Source organism: Molothrus aeneus, unplaced genomic scaffold (genome assembly GCF_037042795.1).
Source record: "Molothrus aeneus isolate 106 unplaced genomic scaffold, BPBGC_Maene_1.0 scaffold_35, whole genome shotgun sequence".
NCBI classification, from domain to species: Eukaryota; Metazoa; Chordata; class Aves; order Passeriformes; family Icteridae; genus Molothrus; species Molothrus aeneus.
Genome location: NW_027099016.1, coordinates 3,907,453 through 3,930,805, shown reverse-complemented (window position 1 = coordinate 3,930,805; position 23,353 = coordinate 3,907,453). Strand labels below are relative to the sequence as shown.

General features: G+C 49.9%; 1 pseudogene; it reads left to right on the top strand.

Moving 5' to 3' along the window:
• The first annotated feature begins 1,624 nt into the window (after positions 1–1,624).
• Positions 1,625–20,934, top strand: LOC136570642 (zinc finger protein ZFP2-like; annotated as a pseudogene).
• Positions 20,935–23,353: the final 2,419 nt, after the last annotated feature.

Below are 23,353 nucleotides of genomic sequence, written 5' to 3'. Positions count from 1 at the left end.
CCCAGCCCAGCATCGCTGCAGGACAGCCTCACTGCCAACGCCATCCTGCCAGGGATGGACTGGGGGGATCTCCTTCCCCTTCCCTCTGGCATGGAGGCAAATCCCATCTTCTCCTTGTCCACCCTCCTTCTTCTCCTCATTCTGTCCTTCATCCATCCACGTTCCTTTCCCATCTCCTTCCTCCCTTGTTCCTTCTTCTTCCTTCCTTTCCTTCCGCCTTTTCCTTTTCCCTTCTCCCTGTCTCTTCCTCTCCTTGTCCTTCCTCCCCCAGGCACTGAGCTGCAGACAGAGACCAGGGAGAAGAAATCCCTGCCACAGAACCTCGTGGAAGAGGCCATTTGGAACAGCTCCACGGCGCAGGAATCCAACAGGGAGGAAAAGCCTCAAAGATCCCACACGAGGAGGGGCTGCAAACCCAGCCTGGAGAGTTGTGAGGAGGTAAAACTCTCCCTGTGCCGAGAAGAGTTTGGGGAATGTGAGAAGAGCTTCAGGCAGAGCTCAGCCTTTTCCCGGCTCCTCCAAAAACGGCAGTGCCAGATGCCGAGATCCATGGGGATGCAGAGATCCCCCTGCAGATCCGTGGGAGGCAGACATCCCCCTGCAGATCCATGGGGATGCAGAGATCCCCCTGCAGATCCATGGGAATGCAGAGATCTCCCCGCAGATCCATGCGGCAGCAGACATCCCCCTGCAGATCCATGGGGATGCAGAGATCCCCCCGCAGATCCATGGGGATGCAGAGATCCCCCTGCAGCCCCCGGAGCAGCCACGCTGGAGCACGGGGATGCCTGAGAGGAGGCTGTGCCCCCGTGGCCAGAGGGGCCCCGCTGGAGCAGCCTGTCCTGGCAGGACTGACCCCGGGGCACAGTGACCCACGCTGCAGCACTTGGAGGGCGGCTGTGCCCCGTGGGATGGACTCAGCTTGGAGAAGTTCCTGGAGAAGTCTCCGGTGGGAGAGAGACCAGGGTGCAGCAGGGGAACGACTCCTGTCCCCGAGCAGAGGGAGAAGCTCCGGGGCATGAAGTGAGCACGGCCCCATTCCCTGTCTCCGGCACTGCCGGGGTAGGAGGTGCAGCTGGAAGGAGGGAGGCGTGGGGGAAGGCTGGATTTAAGGCTCTTCACTTACTTCTCATTATCCTGCTCTGAGGTTTTGGAGTTTTCTGTCAGAAATCTCTCCCCTCCCCCACTCATCCACAGGCGTTTGGGGTGGTTTTCCCTTTTTGGGGGAAATCAAAGCGATGCACTGCTGCTCCTAATTAGAGGTAGGAGAAGTGAGGCTCCAGGGCTTCCCGCTGAGCCAAAGCCACCGAAGCCGCAGTGCCGGGAAAGCCGCGGCGGGATGTGCGGAGAAGTTTGTTTGTGTTTTCAGCTCAATCCCCTCGGGCCCGGGCCCGTTCCAGGGCTGTTCCTCATCTCCGGCTCTGCCCTCACGCAGCCCGGGGGACCCTGAGAGCGCGGAGCGAGGCTGTGCCGTGTGCAGAGCCCGCCCCCGGCTGCGATTGGGTGACGGTGCCGTCAGTCGTGGTTCTGGCGCGCTGATTGGTGGGAGCGGAGCGGGGCAGGGCCCCGGTGGTGGCCTGAGGGCGGCCGTGGCTCGGCGGCGGCGCCATTGGCGGAGCGTCTGTGCGGGCCCGGGAGCGGCGGCAGCGGCCGGAGCGCGGTGAGGCGGCGGCGGAGCTGGGAGGCGGCCGCAGCGCAGGTGGGAGCCGCGCTGGGTTGTGCGGGGGCTCGGGGCTCGCTGGGGGCCTCGGGGGCGGCAGGGGGCTCAGGCGGGTTCGTTGTGCCGTGTCCGGCGCGTGTTGCCGCTGGCGTGAGGGCGCTGCGGGAGCGGCTGCCCGCGGTCTCCTTGCCGCCGCTGCCTCGGCAGGAGCCGCTGCCGGAGCAGCGCTGGCTCGGCCCGGTTCCTGTGGCTGGGACAGAGGCGGCTGCCCCGTGCCCGGGGCTGTGCGGGGAAATTGACGTGGCCGGAGGTTTCTGTGCCCCGAGGAGACAGAGGAGTCCTGTACAAGTGACTTTATTGCTGAGCAGAGGGAGAGGCCGTGGGGCATTTGCCGTGCGCTCTCTGCCATTGTTGTAGTTCGCAGCCTCCTTTTTATCCTCATTTTCCCGGCCTCATCTCCCTCTCCCTTTGCCCACTGGCTGAGGTACTTGGAAGGTTCAGACCTCCCGATCCGCCAACTGCATGTCCTCGTTAATGTGCATTCCCACTTTTGTAGAACAGCCGATATTCACGGCTCTGTTAAGTCTTTGTTTTTCTGGAAGTTCCGGAATTTAGCGGGACTTTGTCTGAGTAGCAGTCCATGTTAATTAGTAACAATTATTGAAGCTGGTGGTTTCGCCCGTTACTTCCTTATCTACAAGTCCCTGGCCCCTCTCTCAGCTGCTGAATGAGCTGCACTCTCAAGGTGTGGAGCACGGTAAAAAGGTGAGAGTTGCTGTAGCACATCAGAGCAGAAACAGCATTCGTTTAACCCATGGACTGCCAGAGAGCCACAAAACCGTGACCCCTTCCCATCCTTTCCACGTTTGGGGTGGAACATGAGCTGCTTTCTTGTTTCCTTTGTTATCTGTTTCAGCACTTTTCCTTTGTCATCTGTTGGCCAACAGCTGTTGGAGTCATTTAATTTTCCACAAACTCCTCTTTTTTCTGCTAACAGATGATCTGATCCCATCCCATGGTGAAATGTTGTGTTCCTCCTTTCAGTGGATTGCTCAGCAGGAAGGTCAGGAGCTGGAGCTGTCTGCTTGGTTATTCCGAGGACAGCTTGTAATCTAATGATGCATGTGACTCACGAGGTGGCTGCCCAGTGACTCACATGTGCCCTGCTCAGAATCTGCTTCTTTTTTTGCTTGTTGTTTTCCTTTTCTTTAGTTTAGGTTTTTGTTTTGGTTTTTTGGGTTTGTTTTTTTCTTTAAACAATGTTGAAACAATCTATTAACTGTTTATGAAATAAATGGTCACCTTTAAAGCTCTTGTAATTTTTTCCAGAATTCAGCCTAAAGGTGAACCTGGACAAACCCTGACCAAAACTTGATTCTCACCCTTCTGTCCCAAACCTTCCTGACAAAATAAAGTGAGAAAGAATATTATGAAAATTTTTCTTTTGTTGTAATTTTGTCACTGAAGCTGCAGGGAAAACAAAAACTCTCCAAGAATCTCTTTAGTGTTAGAGAGTCAAGGCATTGCTTGGTTCTGGCCAGGATGTGCAACAGAAATAATTTCTTTCACAAATACCCTGGCTGTGCAGAGAAAATCATTCCATGCCATGTGAGTTTTACTAGATTTTTCCTAAACTTTATGTAGTCTGAACCAATCTAAATCCCCTGCTTTAATGTTCATTCCTTCCAAGTTGTGTAGGTTTTTAGTATTTGGTTTCCTGTTGGACCCGGATTTCTTCCCCTCTGCTGTGAATTCGGTCCACACTCCTGGATTTCCTTCTCAGCCTTTTCCAGACCAGGTGTCTCCAGCTGTGCTGGGGGCAGTGTCTGGGGTAGCTGTTGGTTGCTGTTTGCTGCTGGGCGTTGATGTTTTGTTGCTGGTCGTTATCCCTGTGGGTGTCTGTTAAAAACGCCAATCACTTGTTTCCAAAATTTTAAAAGTTTAATAGTAATAAAATGGTTATAAAAATAGTTATACAATTAGAGTAATAATATTTTGGACAAACTGAATTAGGACAATATGAGACAATAAAGACAAACAGTTACAGATGTCCCGGTACCTTTTGCTGGGCAGCATGAGCCCTGAAAAGGACACCCGTTAACAAAGGATTAACCCTTAAAAACCATAGCCTGTTGCATATTCATACACTTCATACATGATGCATAAATTCCATTCAAATACAGGATTCTGTCTGGTCATCGGCAACTTCTTCCTCCAAATCCTAACAGCGCCTTCGAGGAGGGAAGAAGTTGGTTTCTTCTGATAAGAGGGCCATAAATTCTTCTTCTCTGAAAGATTTAGGTGTCCTGTGGCTGCTATCTCACTGCGAGTCCTTTCTTTTTAAAAAAGTATCCTGCATAGCATCGTTTCTATTTTAACAATTTTTTATAACTTAAAACTATATTTAATACAGTACTTAAGAAAACTAATAAAGCATTACTTTCTAACACAACACATATAATATTCATTTTAATATTTGCGAAAAGCCAATCATAAAATACATGCGTTTTTCACAATCCCTACTCTTTGTAAATCATTTGGCTTGAGCAATATTTCTTATCTACTTGCATCTTCTGGACTATGCTGGCAGAATAAAACAGGGGATTACACAAGGAAGAGATATAAAAACAGTTGTAACACATAAAATGAAAGATCTTAATTTCTTCTAATACATTACCCCACCAGCTAGGTTTTAACATTGTTTTCTAATTATTTTGGGCCGGTACCTGGGTTATTGTATGCATATATATATATATTTTTTTTTTTCTTCTTTCATTTCTTTCGCTTTTGCTAGAATGACTTTTCTGTGGTCATCAATATTCAACAATCTGATATATTAAACTTCCCACAAACACCCCCTTCTTTTGCCAATAAATAGTCTAAAGACAACCTATTCTGATACACTACAGGTTTTGTTTGGCTTAGCTGACTTGATATTAACTCTAATGCCTGGGCGGCTCCATTTGCTATCATTTCCATAACTGCTTGGAGTCTTGTAATACGACTCAATCGATAATTTGGGGTCAATACAGAGTTAAATTGCTGTGCTGGTTTTACCTTTTCATTTACTATTTGTTTTTTTACCAAATCTTGAACTGTATCTTTAAGATTAAATGTAAAACAAATCCATCTCTCTCCTTTTGGACATTCAATTCCAAATCTATTACCACTTTTTCCTAAGTTTCTTGTAATCCAATAATTTACTCCGTTTTGCCTACAGGTTTCTTAATTTGGATGGGTTATAACAGTGGCTGTTGACATAGGTGTGTGTAATAAAAGAGGAACTTTGGTTTCTTTCCATGTGATGCTTTCTGCAGCATTTGTGACTCGATCTTGCTGGTATCCCGAAAGGGAAAAGAGAACAAATGAGTGCCAGAAACAGGAATAACAGAGGCCCAGTATGGCTTATACTCCCACCTGCCATGCCTGTGAGGTTGCAGCCCACAGCAGGTGTATTTGATCTTCTCGGTGGCAAAATACAGAGGCCAGTCTGGTCTTGCCCTCTATTTCCTTGTCACTTTCTCTTAACAAATTTCCAGGCAAATTGTTTTTGAGACCCTTTAACTGTGGTCTCTTACTGTTCCTCAGGTATCTCTCATTCAACAGGCACTAATAATTCCCATCCACAAAACAAAGTTATTACTTTAACACTTTTTGCAGTAAGAGCATAAATTTTGTGAACCACAATACTAATTATTCTCACAATTCAAGCATTTACTTATAACCCAGCTAGCACGTCCAGTATTGGAATGAATCAAATAAAGTTTACTAATGGAAATGGTAATTCCCCTTCTCCCCTGTACAATTCACAGGCTTAGGTCAAAATACAAAAACAGTCTTGATCTTTTTATCTGAAGTATTCCTCCCCAAAGGAGATGTTTTATTCAGGTAGTGCTTGAAACCAGTGATATAAGCATTGTCTTACTTCTTACTTCAGTGTTATTCTTTGTACATTTCTTGGATCATTTGGGTTTTTCTAAACTATGACCACTCAGTCCCCATTGGAAAGTCAGTTCGGTATCACCTGGTTTAAATGTGATAGTCTATTCTTCAGGTTTCTTCACAAGTCTTTTGATTCTGCTGGCATTAATTCACCCTCTTTCTGTGATTCTGATTGTTGCTTCAATAGTACCTGGAAAGGAATTCTTAATAGCATAGTAATAAAAGAAAGACAATTCTGCATTAACTTCTATCATTCACTTTTCTTCCAAACTTTCTGGGCTTAGCTAAAAGCTTTCTCTACAGCAGCCTCTTCTTCTTCAGTCTGGCTGTGCTAATAGCTACAGAGGCAAATTCTTCTTTCTGTGAGTTACAGTTAGTTAAATAAGAAAAGCCTGACTAATTTCAACACGAGATGTATCACATCTATTGCTTTTTACTTTTTGGGCAGCATTTAATTGTTTTAGCCTTACAAACCCATTCTTCAAAAAAAAAAAACCACAACTTCTTTTTAACAGCAAACAAAACACAGAAAAGAAAAAAAAACAACAAAAAACCAAAAAAACTTCTTACTTAAAAAAACAACGCACTTTGTGAGGTTTGGAGAGTCATCAATCTCTGCTTTGATTCTATCTTTTAGTGCTAGCCCCCTCTCCCTCTGTTCCCGGCCTTGCTGTCAATGCCGTGCTGCTGCCACTTGGCTGCGGGGCCGGAGCAGGGGAGAGCAGCCACGGGCATGGGGACCCTGGGCCAGCCTTGGGTCTCTTTTGCCCCCTCTCTCTCTCTCTTCTCTCTCTCTCTCTAGTCCCGCTTACCGGGGCCGACGCTGCCATCCTGGGCTCGGGCCCCCGGCAGTGTGGGAGCCCCCCGGCAGTTCCGCCGCGGAGCCAGCCCCGCTCCTGCCCGGCAAACCCGTGTGTCCCCTGCTGCCAGCGCCGGGCCACCTCCATGGATCGGTGCCTGCCGCAGCCCCGAGACCCCGCCGCTCCTGGGGGGCGCTCAGACACCTCCCAGCCCTGACAGCCCCAAACTTGGCATCCCCAGGTGCTCCTGACATTCTTTTTCTTTCTCTAGTCAACTTATCCTCTTTCCTCTTCAAGGAGGGTCCATCCTGCTAAACCCTTTCTGGACCCCAGTTCGGCATTGAATAACCCCCTAAACAACCATGTGTTGAAACACTTCCTGCCTTTCATGTAAAAACCCGCATTCACACCCCTGCTCTCTTCTAGCACCAGGATGTCACCACTCCACACTCTCACATCTCAGAGTTTGCTAACCACCCTCCTACTTCAACTTCTCTCTTTCTTTCCTTCTTAGGCTAGCTGTGGCTTACTGGGTCTAACATCTTTTGATATATAAGCTACTAGATATTTTTTTTTACTCTTCTTTACTCCTGAATTGAAATTTTATGAGCTACTCCATTTTCTGTATTTATGTATAAATGATAAAGGATTTTTCAAACAAGGGTAAGCTTAAAGCTAGTACTTAGGCTAGTTTTAACTCTTTTAATTTAACAATATCTTCTTTGGTCTGTTTTATATCATCTCCTTCTGTCAATTTTTTTTTTTTTTCATACACAAATTTCGTTACCTGTGTGTACCCCTCAATCTATAATCTATAATATTTCAATAATCTAGGTAATTTTCTGATCTCCCTCTTTGAAGAGGGAGGGAGAAGGAATAAAATTCTTACAATTTTCTCATGGTTGGGTTTCCAGCTACTTTTATTTATTAAGTGTCTAAGATATTTTACCACTGGGTAGTGAGTCTGAGTTCTTTTATTAAGCTCCCTTAAATCTTGTACTAGTCTATAACTCCCATCAGACTTTACTGGGGGAATAGGGATATTATGAGGAGACATACAAGGTTCTAATGCCCCATCCTTTATTAGTCCTTCTACTACTGGCCTCAAACCTTCCTGTCCTTCTAAAGATACAGGATACTGACGTACACGTATGGGACAATCTTCTCTCTCAGTTGTAACCCTTATGGGGTTGATATTTAATCCTCTCCTCTTTCCTTCTCCAGCCCAAACTTCTTTGCTGATTTTTTTTTCCTCATCTTCTTGGCCTAATTTTTAAACTCTAGCTGTCATTTTCCCATTTTCTGATATAACTCCTATTCTTAATTGCACTTGTAAGACTCGTTCCAATAAATTGCTACCTGCCCCTGGGACCAATAAGACATCTCCCATCCAAATTCTAGTTTTTTCTCTCAATTACCACATCTTTAATGACCAGAAATGTAAAACTTTCTCTTTTTGCCTCTGTTGCTTTCACCATATGTTTGCTCACACTATAACTTTTTGGAACATATAACAGGCAGGTTCTCTGTGTCTATTACAAATTCTAATTCTTCTTCTTGGGGACCCACTTTTAAAGTTATCACAGGCTCCAGATGATATTTGTCCCCCCCACAAAAAAATTAGAGCTTATGACCTCCTTATTCCTCCTATGTGTCCATCTCTTTAAAGATTTTCAGATCTTCTGCTTACTTAGAACCATTTTCTTATTTCTTTTAAGTTTGTTTATCTATTTAGTTGGAGTTTCTTCTTTCTCTTCTAAAAGCTGTCCCTCAAAAACCTTTTGTTTTTGCATTTCGCCTTTGATATGCTGTCTCATTTATTCCCTTGGTTATGTAATTACGATAATTATTCATGTGTTTACACCCCTCCTCAATATTTTAACTTTATTTAGGAGGTACAGTTGACATTTTGTCTTCTCTGGGGGTCCCCATGGATTATCTTTTTCCTAAGCTTTTATTTCAGTTGCTCTGATTAATTACCTTTCTTCTTGAGAAAAATATTATTTTCATTACAGACCGCATCTCTTCTCAAGTATAAATGTTTGGACCTAAAATTGGTCTAATTGTTCAGCTATGCCAATGGAGTCTTCTAAATATCTTTTATATTTATTTCTTAAAATTTCAGACTTCAGACGAAATCAAAGGAGCGTTTGCAAACTCTGGTCCATCCCTTCCTATGAGAACCTCTCTTAATGGAAATGGACTAATCCCTTTATCCCATTCTTTTTGGATTTTTATCTTCTATAGCCTTTCTCCCATATTTTTAGGAAGAATCAGGAGAGGGCTTTCTTTTAACTGAACTTTTAGTGTTTCGATGAGGTGATTCCTTTAGAGAGTTCCCCTGAGCAGCCGGAGCTGTGCTTACCAAGGGAACGGAGCTCAGGGCAGGACGGGGGACTCGGCCCAGCTCCGGGTCTGGGTGCTCCAAAGGCGGGGTCTGCAGGGGGAATCGCCCGAGGGGATGGGCCCAGCTCCGGGTCTGGGTGCTCCAAAGGCGGGGTCTGCAGGGGGAATCGCCCGAGGGGATCGGCCCAGCTCCGGTCTGGGTGCTCCAAAGGCGGGGTGTGCAGGGGGAATCGCCCGAGGGGATCGGCACAGCTCCGGGTCTGGGTGCTCCAAAGGCGGGGTGTGCAGCCGGGATCGCCCGAGGGGATCGGCACAGCTCCGGGTCTGGGTGCTCCAAAGGCGGGGTGTGCAGGGGGAATCGCCCGAGGGGATCGGCACAGCTCCGGGTCTGGGTGCTCCAAAGGCGGGGTCTGCAGCCGGAATCGCCCGAGGGGCTGTGTCGGTGCAGACCGAGCTGGAGCGTGGATCGGCCCCACATGGCCGATCCGGCAGAGACAGAGCCGGGACTGACCCCGGCTGCAGCGGCGGGAGCCGAGCAGAGTCAGGGCAGCCGGGATGGGACAGACGGGACAGACGGGACCCCCCCTCGGTGCGGTCAGCGCGGTGACCACGGTGCACACGGCAGGACAGACAGACACCCCCCGGCACGGCCAGCGGAGCGGCCGCGGGCCAGGCGGCCGGACTGGGACAGACGGACTGGGACAGACGGGCTGGGACAGACGGACTGGGACAGACGGACTGTGCCGGAGCCGGCACAGGGGCTGGGGGGTGGTGCAGCCGCGAACGAGTGGGGGAACAAACAGGGATGGATGAGGTAATATTTTTGTTCTGAGCTTTATACTTTCCCTGCTTTGTTCTTTTATTGGTTTTCAAAAATGTTATTTTCTTACAACCTCCCCCCTCCCCAGCAGGTGGTGTACTCTTTTTCTTCTGGATTAAACGGTTTTTACAAATAAATCCAGAGTTTAACAAATCCAGACTTCTGCTTGGTTACTTTGAAATGGTCGACGAGCTAACTCACGACCTTCTCATGTTGTTTTTCTCATCACCCTTTTATTTATCTTTTAGCAAATTATAAATCTTTCAGTTACTTGCTTTTCTACTCCAAAAATCCCAATGCACCCATAGTTCCTTAAAAAAAACGATCACACAAAGCCTGAGTATCCTACTGGGCTTTTTGATACATGTCCTCTGCTATTCCCTAGTAAGCATTTTATTATCTAATTGTCTTTCATCAGGATGTTTCTATTTCCCCGATTTATCTTGTTCGCCATCTGTCTTGTTTTAATTCCCCCTTTTTTTTTTTGCTTCCCTAAACTTTGGAATTTCCAATTTTTCCTCATTTGGAGTTAATATTAACTCTTTCAGCTCCATTTTCTGCTGCATCTTTAGCTTCTTGATCCGCCAAATTATTTCCCCTTATTTCTGGGGTCTTTACCTTTTGGTGTCCCTTAATATGTACTACAGCTACCTCTCTTAGGTAATTTTAATGCCTCTAAAACCTCTAAGATAAGTTTCTCATATACTAATCCTTTTCCTCTTGAATTAAGTAATCTCTCTTTTAAAATTTTTCTTAAGGTATGTGCTACTCTAAAGGCATACCTTGAATCAATATATAACTCCTTTCTTTTGTGTTAAATATTCTAATGCTCTTTTTAGAGTATGTAATTGACAAGTTTGCATGTTTTGGTTTTTTGTTGGTTTTTTGTTTTTATTTTTTTTTTCTCATTAACATCTACATACTCTGTATTTTGCAAGGAGTTGTATTTCTGTTTGCTAACATAACTCCCAAAGGGCTATCTTGGGGTATTTCTGTTGGTAATTTTTTTTCCACTTTTCTTTCCCGTATCCACCTTACTGGATTTCTGCCCCATTTCTCAATATTCTATCTATTTTTCCCCTGCTTCTGTTTTCCACTTTTTACTAACAACTTAAATACCAGTTTTCTTTCAACTACTTACACTCAAAAAAAACCCCACATTTTTCTCACACTGCTTTTGAATACAATACACTTCTCTCCAAGGAGATATGGTAAGGCTTAAAATGCACAATCCACATTACCTATACTTTCATTCATCTACATTCACTCACTTTTATTTCTCATTCACTTTCACACATTCCTTCACACTCTCAAGACACAAAGTGGGTCTCTGTCGCCAGAAAATCTCGGGTCTCTGTGGCCCCCCCTCGCCTTGGGGTTGGCCTCTGGGTCTCAGTATCTCCGGGCCTCCTGTAAGGACCCTGACTCTGCTGCCTCCGGTGCCCGTTCACCTGTGAGGCTGATTTGTGTCACTCACACTCTTCAGCTACGGCCCCCTCACACACCGGGGAACACCAGCTTGGTTTGCAGGTCACTCACTCCCTTCGGCCCAAGAGTCCCCACCTACCCGGGAACAATGGCCTGGTGTGCAGGTCACTCACTCTCTTCGGCCCAAGAGTCCCCACCTGCCCGGGAACAATGGCCTGGTGTGCAGGTCACTCACTCCTCTTTCCACTGCCTCCCCCTTCCCACCCGCTCGGGAAGTTGAGGCCGACTTTGTGTGTGTCTCACTCTCACACACCACAAAACAACAATAAGGTACCTTTTACTTTCACATCACCTATTACAAGTTTAGTTGTTACTGGCCAGTCCCGGTGCTATTGGATATCCCTCAACCCAGCTGTGTTGTCCAACCCCAGATGCTCTTGGGCAATTTTCCCTCAGTCCTGCCGTGTTGTCCAACCCCAGATGCTTTTGGGTATTTTTCCCTCAATCCAGCTGTGTTCAACCCCAGATGCTCTTGGGCATTTTCTGTCCCTCAACCCAGCGGTGTGATACAACTCCAGATGCTCTTGGGCATTTAATTTGTTTTGCTGTGTTGTCCAACCCTGGATATTCTTGGGCATTTTTTTTATCCCTCAATCTGGCTGTGTTATTCAACCCTGGATCCTGTTGGGCAAAAATTTTCCTTCAATCTGGCTGTGTTGTCCAACCCCGGATACTGTTGGGCAAAATTTTCATCCCTCAATCTAGCTGCATTGTCCCACTCTGAGTGTCCTCGGGCATATCCTCACTCCGACAGAATTCTGCTCCACCCTGCTCTTGGATGCTCTTGGAATATAAATCCCTCAACCCAGCAGGTTTTTAGGGGCCCCTACTGTCCTGTTTCCTAGTGGATTGGGCTAGGAAACCTTGCTCCCTACCTCCGAGGGGTCCAACCCCTCCCTGAGACCCAGTCCCAGTAACCCCAGGGGATTCTTTCACTCTCTTACCACTCGCTTCGTCTCTTTACCGGCCGCTTCCCTCGCGGAAAGTTGGAAACGCAGCATGGGAGACTCCAGCACTCACTTGGCAGCTCTGGGACAACCAGCCCGCCTCTCATTCACACACATTCATCCCCCGTACCTGCCCCCCGAGAAATACTTACCAATCCCTTTTCCTTCCCGGGTTCTTCGTGCGCACTACTAGTCTTAGGGGGCCAATTACCGCGGTTGTAGGGAGCCTTTTTCCCTTCTCTTTGTTTTATTGCCTCCTTTTGTCCACAGATCCTAACCTGCTTCTGTCGGTCACTTCAGAGCAGACAGAGCAAGGCTGCCAAAGAGGGCAGGGGGCACCTTCCCCACTCTGACTCTCCTAAAGCACCGGCAGCGAGGTGTTAACCATCCTCTGCTACCAAATTGTTAAAAACGCCAATCACTTGTTTCCAAAATTTTAAAAATTTAATAGTAATAAAATGGTTATAAAAATAGTTATACAATTAGAGTAATAATAATTTGGACAAACTGAATTAGGACAATATGAGACAATAAAGACAAACAGTTACGGACATCCGGGTACCTTTTTCTGGGCAGCACGAGCCTGAAAAAGGACACCCGAAAAAGGACACCCGTTAACAAAGGATTAACCCTTAAAAACCATAGCCTGTTGCATATTCATACACTTCATACATGATGCATAAATTCCATTCAAATTCAGGATTCTGTCTGGTCATCGTCAATTTCTTCCTCCAAATCCTAATAGCACCTTCGAGGCAGGACGAAGTTGGTTTCTTCTGATAAGAGGGCCATAAATTCTTCTTCTCTGAAAGATTTAGGTGTCCTGTGGCTGCTATCTCACTGCGAGTCCTTTCTTTTTAAAAAAGTATCCTACATAGCATCGTTTCTATTTTAACAATTTTTTATAACTTAAAACTATATTTAACCCACTACTTCAGAAAACTAATACAGCATTACCTTCTAACACAACACATATAATATTCATTTTAATATTTGCAAAAAGCCAATCATAAAATACATGTGTTTTTCACAGTGTCTTTTGGGCTACTCCCAGTCAGTTGAGATGTTAAACTCATCTCTGTTGAGTGGTGTAACACCCCTTAAATAAAACCTTTAAAATTCCTTTCCCAAGGCAAAGACAAACCAAGCCTGAGGAGAGAAAGAAGTTTTAAAAGAACCAAAATGGGTACATTTTGCAGCAATGCGGTCCCAGTCAGCCCAGAGTGTGGCTGTGAGTGAGCCCCAGAGTGGAATTGTGCCCTGGTGCTCCCCAGCAGCTGTGGCAGTGCAGGCCCAGCCAGCGCTGAAGCTGCAGCAGTGGCAGCAAGGCTTGGCCGCAGTGGCTGGAGGTGCCAGAGGAGGGTGGCCAGGATTTCCGAGGGTTTGAGCAGAGGATCTGTGGGCAGGCCCAGGGGCTTGGCCCGCTGTGGAGCCCTGGCTGCTGCTGCGTTGCCTTCAGGGCAGGCTCAGTGGGGGCTCCCATGGTCCTGCTGCAGGCGGGAAGTGCAAATCTCCGGGGCTTCAGAGCCCCTGAGGCCAGGCTGAGGGGTCCCCCGTGTTCAGCTGTGCTGGCGGCTGTTTCTGGCCTCAGGGACACTTGGCATGGGCCCCTTGGCCACCAGTGGTGCTGCTTTGCACTCCTTAGGCAGGAGCCGATGTCCTGGCTGGGTGGTGGCAACAGCAAAGTCCCAGGGCAGGCTCTGTGCCAGCCCAGCTTCCTGTGGGAGAATATACCTTGATCTCTGATCCAGTGCTTGCTGAAGCAGTCAGAATTGCTTTTGCCCCCCTGTTAGGTGCCATGGTGTCAGCAGAAGATATTGAAGCCTTCCTGCCCAGGGCATTTCAGTGCCAGGCTCTTACAGGCACCCAGAGCTCCTTGGGTTGAGCTGAGCATGGGGCGGTGACCTGCGCTTTGTCTGATTCCCCTTCCTTCCCTCCCCTGGAACAGGCTGTTGCTTTTAGACACCACTTGTCCTGGTTGCTTCAGAGTACTTTGGAGAGGCTCCATATCTAATTTTCCCTCTTTCCTTGGGGCTGCCCACACTTCTGGTTTCACTTCAGCATAGGCCTTGCCAGACATTTGACACAGAGGTACAACAGAACTGGCCTCTGTATCACCTTTTATAATATTAATTTGTGTCCTGAGTTTAGTGATCAAATCCCTTCCCAGCAAATCATGATAACAATTAGGAGCAAATAAAAATTCATGCATTTCCAATCCATCTCCCAGATCTACTAATAGTGGTTGAATAAAACCATGCATCTTTCCCACTTATCCCCTCACTAATCAAACAAATCTTTTGCATTTTTCCCCCTTAGGTCTAAGATTCAGAGTGCATTGAGAGGCTCCTGTGTCCATCAGGAGAGGCCTCCTCTCAATGCAGACCCACCTGAATGTTCTCAAGGGCTCCAGTGTGGAGGGTCCCTGGTGTGATGGGAGCTGTGACAGCCCTGCCAATCCATGTCCATCAAGGGGTGGACTTGCTGGTCCTGAGGGTGCTGCTGTCTGTGCTTGCAGTGTCCTTGTGCCCTGCAGCTGGAGCCCTGATTCCTTGCCAGGGGCTGTTTGGGTGGGCTGTCCCCTGCCGAGGAGGGCAATGCCTCTGCCGGGTGCTTGTGGCCGAGCCCGTGCCCTGGGTGCTGGGGCCCCCTTGGGCCCTGGGGCTGATCCCTCAGGGGCTGTAGGAACTCTGCTCTGGCCTTTGCCTTCAGCTTGGCCTTTTGCTGCTCCCTTCTTGCATTCACCTGCTGGGCCTTTGTGCCCAAGTGCTGCTGCAGGGCCTTCTTCTGCCCCTTCCTGCAGCCCCCCTCAGTGCCTGTGGATGCTTGTCTTGCTTTACAAGACAGGTGTCTGCTTGGGAAGGCAGAAAAAGCCTCTCTTGGAATGGAGAATGCAAAGCCCCTCCCTCTTAATTTTTAGAATAGTGAAATCAAGGGTCTCTCAGGCAAAGCTATGGGAATAGGAATAGCAGTTCTTTTCTAGTGTGTAAATAAAGCAAACAAAGAACAACAGCTCCGGCAGTGACAACAAACAGAGCCCGGAGCCAGTCCCGGCCTTTCGGCTGCGGCGCTTTCCCCTTGGGTGCAGTTCCGGGCACGGCCGGCAGGGGCGCTGGTGGCTCCCGCGGGGCAGGGCAGCGCATCCCTGCCATGGGAACCTCTCTTAACGGAAATAGAGCAATCCCTTCATCTAACTCTTTCACATTTTACCTTCTATAGCCTTTCTCCTGTGTTTTGGGAAAGAATTTGGAGAGGACTGTCTTTTAGCTGAGCTCCTAGTGTTTCAATAAGGTGCTTCCTGTAGAGAGAGAGAGAGTTTCCCTGAACAGCCGGAGCTGTGGTTACCAAGGGGACGTAACTCAGAGCAGGACGGGGTCAGGGGAGGATATCCCACCGAGGCTCGGTGGGAGTGTGGGCAGGGTCTGCTGCCGGAATCGCCAGAGGGGGATCTTCCCGTGGAGGCTGAGCTGGAGCGCGGGCAGCCCCCACATGGCTTATGGCGGCTGATCCGGCAGCTCCCGGCAGAGAAAAGGCAGGTGGGAGACCCCGGCAGCAGCGGCGGTGCCCAGCGCAGCTGGCACGGGCAGGGCAGCCGGGGATGGGATGGCTGGGACCCGCCCTCGGTGCGGTCGGCGCGGTGACCTCGGCCCACGCGGCAGGACAGAGCAACCCCCATCTTCCCCAGCATGGCTGGCAGAGCGGCCGCGGGCCGGGCAGTGGGAGCAGGGCACACAAATTCACCGCCAGCGCCGGGGCAGGTGGAGCTGCCCTGGGCAGTGAGCCCGCACCTGGGATGGAAACCGGGGCAGGCGGAGCTGAGGTGGGCAGCGAGCCGGGACCCGGGACAGGCGCCTCGGCCGCGAATGGAGGGGGCAAGAGCTGCAAAGGATCCCACTCTCATTCTGATTTTTCCTCTTGTTCCCCTCCCCTTCATTTCCCCTTTTTCTTTTCCTGTTTTTTCTCGGGTGTTTCTGAAACTTCGAAGATTTTTATTCTCCTAAAATCTCCTGTCTAACATATGGCATATTCTCTTTCTTCTAGATCAAATGGGTTTTTTTTACAAATAAATCCAGAGCCTAACAAATCTAAACTTCTGCTTGGATACTTTGAAATTGTCAATGAGCTAACTCACAACCGCCTAATGTTGTTTTTCTCATCACCTTTTTATTTATCCTTTGGCAAATTAAGCATCTTTCAGTAACTTGCTTTGCTACTCCAAAAATCCCAGTGCAGCCATAGTTCCTTAAAAAACGATCACACAAAGCTTGAGCCCTCCATTCGTTTTTCTGATGCATGTCTTCTAATATTTTCCTAGAAGCATATTTTATTAAGTAATTGTCTTCCATCAAGAAGTTTCCATTTCTTTGATTTATCTTGTTCACTTCCTTACTAGTTTGATTCTTTTTTCTTGGCTTCCGTAACCTTTGGAATTTCCAGTTTTTCCTTGTTTGGAGTTAATATTAACATAACTCTTTCAGCTCCATTTTCTGCTGCATCCTTAGCTTTGTGATGTGCCCCCAGTTTGCCCAGTTTGCCTCTCCTTTGGCCCGGGCCGGGTTCCCCCCGCCCGCAGCGGCTGGGAGCAGCCGAGAGCCCCGCGCTGCCCATCCCGACCTGTCCCGGCTCCATCGCCGCTCCTGCCGCGGGCTGCGAGGGCTGCGGGAACGGGGCACCGAGGGTGTGGCTGCTGCTGGGGGAGGAGGAGGAGGCAGGGAAGGGCAGGGATGAAGGAGAACAAAGAGGTGGGGTTAGGGAGGAGGAGGAGCAGGGGGAGGAGGGATGGAAGAGGAGGGATGACGGCAGAGAGAGAGCAGCGATGGAAGGAGGAGAAGGAGGTGGGGTTAGGGAGGAGGAGGAGAAGGGATGGAAGGGGAGGGATGGAAGAGGAGAAGGAGGTGGAGATAAGACAGAGGGGGAGGAAGAGAGGGGATGGAAGAGGAGGAGCAGGAGGAAGGGGAAGAGGAGGGACAAAGGCGGATCGAGGCTGAGCTGAGGGAGCCAGGCCGTCGATCCCTGCCTGAATTCGCAGCCCCCACCTGTGGGATCATCGCCCCCCCCATGGCTCCGGTGAGCGGGGAGGGGGAGCTCGGCCCGGATATCCCGGGGGGTCCCTGGGTTGGGGTTTTGGGGGGATGTTTGGAGAATGAAGAAGTCCAAGGCTGAGCAGAAAAGGCCCCTTGGGGGGACATCGGGGGGTGGCGGTGGCGGCTGCCGGCAGAGGCAGCCTGGAGGAGCAGAGCCCTGTGTGCCCCAGGAGCCCAAAGTGGGGAGCCCAGAGAGGGGGGAGCGCCGCCATTGGCGGGAGCCTCAAGAGGCTGGAGAGGGGCAGGGGGGACTCCTTGGAGCCGCTGCAGCCCAGAGCAGAGAATGAGGGGAGAAGGGAGCCCGGGACCCCAAACAGCCCCGGCATCCCGAAATGGGGAGAGCGAAGCGGGGGGAGCTTTTGGCATTGCTGGGACTGCCAGCAGCCTGGGCAGGGTGGGCACCGAGGAGAAGGGGGACCCCCAATCCAAGCATGACCCCAGCAGCTGGGACAAGGGGGAACCCCCGAACATCAGAGGGGAGGGACCAGGGACGGGGAACTCCTGGGAGGCTTTTTCAGGGCTGAATCTTGGTGTTTGGGAGTTTTTTCTGGAGCCCAGATGGCCGCTGACTTGTAGAGATGGACTCGGGCAGAGGGACCTTCAAACTCAATGTGTGTTGGGGAAGATGAAATAGGAAAGCCTTATAAATATGATTGTCTGGCAAAAGATTTTGAGAATATAGAAACTATAAGCAAGATTGAGATGAAAGCAAGCTTTGAGATACCTTAGTTACTTAGCAGCTGGAAACAATGGTGTGGCTGGCTGAAGGTAATCCCCTTTTGATGAAACAATTCCCTCTGCTTGCAGACAGATCCAAGGGTCACAGCAGACCCTACTAGCTCAGGAGAGGGGTCCAAAGAGGAGATTTAGGGTTTAAAATATAACAGGATATGGTGATGTAGTGATTCTTACAGGCTGTATATAAATGCTCTAGGATTTGTATCTTGTACTAGATTGGTTAGTGAGAAATAGAATATTCAACACATTAGAAGATTTATTGTATTTTAACGGGAACCTTACTCTCTTAGACTCTTCCCCTCTTACTCTCTTACCCTCTAATCCTCTCTACCCCTCTCTTCTCTCGGGCCTGCTCTGAGCCGTGCCTGGCAGCTCCAAGCAGGGCCCTGCACCCAGGCCCTTTGCAATAAACCGCAAGTTCCACAGCCTGGCTGCAGAGATCTCTCATCTCCGTTCGTCCCGACCGTCCTACCCCGCAACGCTCCTACAAACGCGCTCATCCCTTGTTTTCCCCAAACCAGGATTTCCCATTGGCAACCCCTGGGAGGCTGCGAGGAAGAGGAAGATGCCCCAGGACACTGAGGCAGGTGAGGAGGAAGTCAGTGCCCCTTTCCCCTCTGTGCTGCTCCATCTCCCAGCCCAGCAGGGCCCCCGTCTGCAGCTCAGCCCTGGGGGGATCTCCTTGCCCTTGCCTGTTGGCACGGAGGCAAATCCCATGCTGTCCTTGTCCTTCCTCCCCCAGAGCAGGAGCTGAGCATGGAGAGCAGGGAGGACAAATGCCCGCGGCAGAACCTGGTGGCAGAGGCCGTTTTGAGCGGCTCCACGGCGCAGGAAGCCAACGGGGAGGAAAAGCCCCGGAGCTGCCGCACGAGGAGGGGCTGCAAACGCAGATGGCAGGGATGTGAGGGGGAAAGAGCCAGCCTGGGCTGGGAAGGCGGCCGGAGATGGAGCCAGAGCTCGGAGCTGGTGCTCCATGAGCAGCTCCATGATGGGGAGAAGCCCCACAGGTGCGTGGAGTGTGGGAAGAGCTTCAGGTGGAACTGCGACCTGATCAAGCACCAGAGGATCCACACTGGGGAGAGGCCCTACGAGTGTGGGGAGTGTGGGAAGAGCTTCAGCGACAGCTCCACCCTGATCAGGCACCAGAGGACCCACACTGGGGAGAAGCCCTATGAGTGTGGGGAGTGTGGGAAGAGCTTCAGCGACAGCTCCAACCTGATGAAGCACCAGAGGACCCACACTGGGGAGAAGCCCTATGAGTGTGGGGACTGTGGGAAGAGCTTCACCATGAGCTCCCACCTGATAAGGCACCAGAGGACCCACACTGGGGAAATGCCCTATGAGTGTGGGGACTGTGGGAAGAGCTTTAGGTGCAGCTCCAGCCTGATCAGCCACCAGAGGATCCACACTGGAGAAAGCCCATACAACTGTTCTGAGTGTGGGATGTGCTTCAGCCAGAGCTCCAGCCTGATCAGGCACCAGAGGACCCACACTGGGGAGAGGCCCTATGAGTGTTCCAAGTGTGGGAAGAGGTCTCTGACCAGCTCCCATCTCCTCCAGCACTATCAGAGTCACACAGAGGAGAGGCCCTTCCAATGCCCTGAGTGTGGGAAGGGATTCAAGTACAAGTCCACCCTCATCACCCACCAGCGCATCCACACTGGGGAACGGCCCTACGAGTGTGATAAATGCAGGAAGAGGTTTCAGACCAGGTCCTGTCTCCTCCGGCACTATTGGATTCACAGAGAGGAGAGGCCCTTCCAATGCCCTGACTGTGGGAAGGGATTCAAGCGCAACTCCACCCTCATCACCCACCGGCGCATCCACACAGGGGAGAGGCCCTATGAGTGTCCTCAGTGTGGGAAGAGCTTCTCCATCAACTCTAACTTGACTAAACACCAACGGAGGCACCGGTAAGGGAAGCCCTGCAAGTGCCCCGAGTGCGGGCAGAGCTTCGTGCGCTGCTCCAGCTCCATCCCCCACTGGAGGCACAGCCCTGGTCACTCACATTCCCTGTGATCCATGTTGGGAGCACACCTGGCTGCTTCTCCTTTTGGTTTGGCCTTAATTTTCCTCTGCTTCACCTTCATCCTTTAAAAACACCCCAAGCTGTGTTAAATGAAGGAAATTGATTGAATATATCTGAAGTTCCATAATTTCTCAGTTGTTTTAGAGGGAATTTAGGATTTGGGGACAGGTTCTTTGTGGAGTGCTGCTGTTGCTAAGAGGCAGGAATTTGATCTCACCCTTCTTGTGTTGCTGAGAACTCCTCCCCTGACCCAAACCCCAACTCCACCCTTGGGATACTCTATAAAAACTCCATGGCCCTGCCTTTGCCCTGTCTTTGGGGGGGTAAGAAATGGATTCCCAAAGGATCAGCCCTTTTCCCACTGGATTCCCAGAGGATCAGCTGTTTCCCCACTGGATTCCCAAAGGATCAGCCTTTTTCCCACTGGATTCCCAAAATTTCAGCTTTTCCCACTGGATTCCCAGAGGATAAATCTTTTCCCACGGGATTCCCAGGGGATCAGCCTCATTCTCTGCTGGATTCCTAGAGGATCAAGCTTTTCCCACTGGATTCCCAAGGATTAACCTTTTTTCCACTGGATTCCCAGAGGATCAGCCTTTTCCCACTGGATTCCCAGAGGATCAGCCCTTTTCCCTGTTGCCTCTGCTTGAGGCGTGACGACCTGGATCGGGAATGGCACGGCAGCAACCCTCCTGCCGCTCGGACCAAGTACTCGCATGCACCAACGTGGTGGACGGTGAATGGCGTTTATTGACTGTTCCATGGGGTTATAGATAACGGGGGTTAACGGCCAAAAAAACGGGGGCTAAGTAACTTTAACGGCAAAGGGGAGGGGTTCTGTCTGCCCCAACATCGCGAGATCTTGCGGTCGGTGCCTAATCTCCCACATTTCCCACTGGATAAATCTTTTCCCATTGGATTCCCATAGGATAAATCTTTTCCCACTGGATTCCAAGAGGATCAACCTTTTTCACTGGATTCTCAGAGGATTCTGACTCTGTCACTGTTTTTTTTTGTTTGTACTACTGCATTTGTATTTTGAATTTTTCCTAATAAAGAACTGTTATTTCTACTCCCATATCTTTGCCTGAGAGCTCCTTAATTCCAAAATTAATTCTTATTTTAATTTAGTAGTAGTAGTAGTAGCAGTAGTAGTAGTAGTAGTAGTAGTAGTATTAATCAAAGGGAGAGGGTTTAAATTTTCCATTTCAGTGGAGGCTCCTGAAATGGGGAGACATCCCCAAGGACAAGCCATGTAAAATAGTTCCTGAAATATGTAAATGAGTTTATGGATATGCATGAGGGTCTATGAATATGCAAGAGGCTGATGTAATTAAAACCAGATTAATTAAGAGGTGTCCCCGAAATTACTGGGGGGTCTTGGTGGCCATAACAACCTTTGCTCGATGGTCCTTGTCTCCCATGACATCAGCCTGTTGCATATTCATAGACCCTCATGAATATCCATAAACTACTTTACATATTCCAGGCACAAACTTGGCTTCATCCTGTTTGGGGTTCCCACCCCCCTCCCAGCTCAATTTGGGGTATTCCATCCCCCTCCCAGCTCAGTTTTGGGATCCCATTCCCCTCCCAGCTTACTTTAGGGGTCCCATACCCCTCCCACCTCGATTTGGGGGTCCCACCCCCCTCTTTTCCCCACTCTCCCTCCCCTTTCCGATCGTTCCCCCAGTCCCCTCCCCCGTGTTTGGTTTTGGGGGCTCCAGGCCCCTCCTGCTCCGTTTTGGGGTCCCGACCCCGTTTTGCATTAATTTGGGGTCCCCAGCCCATCCCCAAGGTCACCTTCTCCCCCTCCCCAAATTCCACTCCTGACAACTGATGAGTCATCAGCGAGACACGCTCTGATTGGCTGGAAATTACGCCGCGCAGTCTGTGAGTATTTAACGCAGTGAGAGGCCTTGGTCTGTGCCTGGCAACTGATGAGTCAGAGTCGGGCCGGGCGCTGATTGGCTGAAAATCGCTGAGCGGGGCCAGTGCTCTGGATTTCTGCCCAGCGAGTGGATCGTCATCAGTTCTGCGCGTTCTGATTGGTCGGGATCAGTTTTGAGGTGGGGACGGGAGGAACTGGGGTTACTTGGAGTTTCTTTGGGTTTATTTAGGGATTGTTTGGGGTTGATTTGGGGGTATATATGGACTATTTGGGGTTTATCTTAGGTTTTACTTGGTTTATTTCTGTTTATTTGGGGTTATTTGGAGATATTTAGGTTTATTTGAAAGTATTTGGGTTTATTTGGGCTTATTTGGGTTTATTTGGGCTGATTTGGAATTCTTTGGGGTTCTTGGGGTTTATGTTGGTGTATATGGGGGTTTTTTTTAGGTGTACTTGAAATCATTTGGGGTTGTTTGGGGGTTTAATTTGGGGTTTTCTTGTTTTGTTTTTTGGGGGTTATTGTATTTCTTTGGGCTTATTTGGGGGACTTTTAGGTATTGTTTGGGGTTATTTGGGGTTATTTGGAGTTTATTTCAAGTGTTTTGGGGTCATGTAGGGTCAAAAATGTCGGGAATGTTTCTCCTGCAAAGAACGGGAATTTTTCCTTAAAAATCCAAGAGTTTTTCCCCCCAAAAAATGGGAATGTTCCCTTAAAAATCCCGTACTTTTCACAGCCAATAGCGGCGCGGCCCGCCCCAACGATCCAATCACTGTGCTTAATCTCCCAAATTAACGAATCACGCGCACCCTGCCCCAAACGAACCAATCACCATGGGTCTCCCCTCAGGAACACCAGCCTCCCCGTGCGCCGATCCAACCAATCACCGCATGCCTCCCTTCAGCTACTCCCGCCTCCTTCGAGCTGAACCAACCAATCACCGGGTGTCTCCCCTCAGAAACTCCCTCCTTTTTTGCCTCTATCCGACCAATCACTGCGCGCCTTCCCTTTGCCAAAGCCCGCCTCCCCCACCCCTCTCCTGTCAATCACCCCGCCCTCTACGAAAACAACCAATCACTGGGCGTCTCCCCTCAGCAACTCCCACCCGCGCCGCTCCAGCCAATCAGAGCCGATCCCGAAGCGGCGCCCCCTGACCCCGGGGCCGCGCATGGAGCGGGCGCCCCCTCCCCCCCCGCCGCCCCCCGACCCCCTCAGGGACCCCCGGGAGCCGCCCCGGGCTCGGGCGGGTCCTGCGGGAGGCGCTGGAGAGAGCGGGGGAGGCGCTGGGAGAGGACGGGGGGCTCCGGGAGCTGCTGAGGAGGCGCAGGAACAGGTGAGGGGTCCTGGAGGGGTCGTGAGGGGAATTTGGGGAGGGGTCTTGAGGATGTTTGGGGGGAATTTGGGGAGGGTCTGGGGGGAACTTGAGGGGGATTTAGCGGGGTCTGGGGGTGCTGGGGGGGCTTTGGGGGGGAATTTAGGGAGGGGTCCTCGGGGGGTGTCACGATCTGTCCTCACGGACGGGTTTTGTGATGGTTCGTGGATTTGATCTCAGGGTGCAAAAAGAACCGACACGGTACAAGGGGGTTTGCAATGATAATCGAAACAAATGC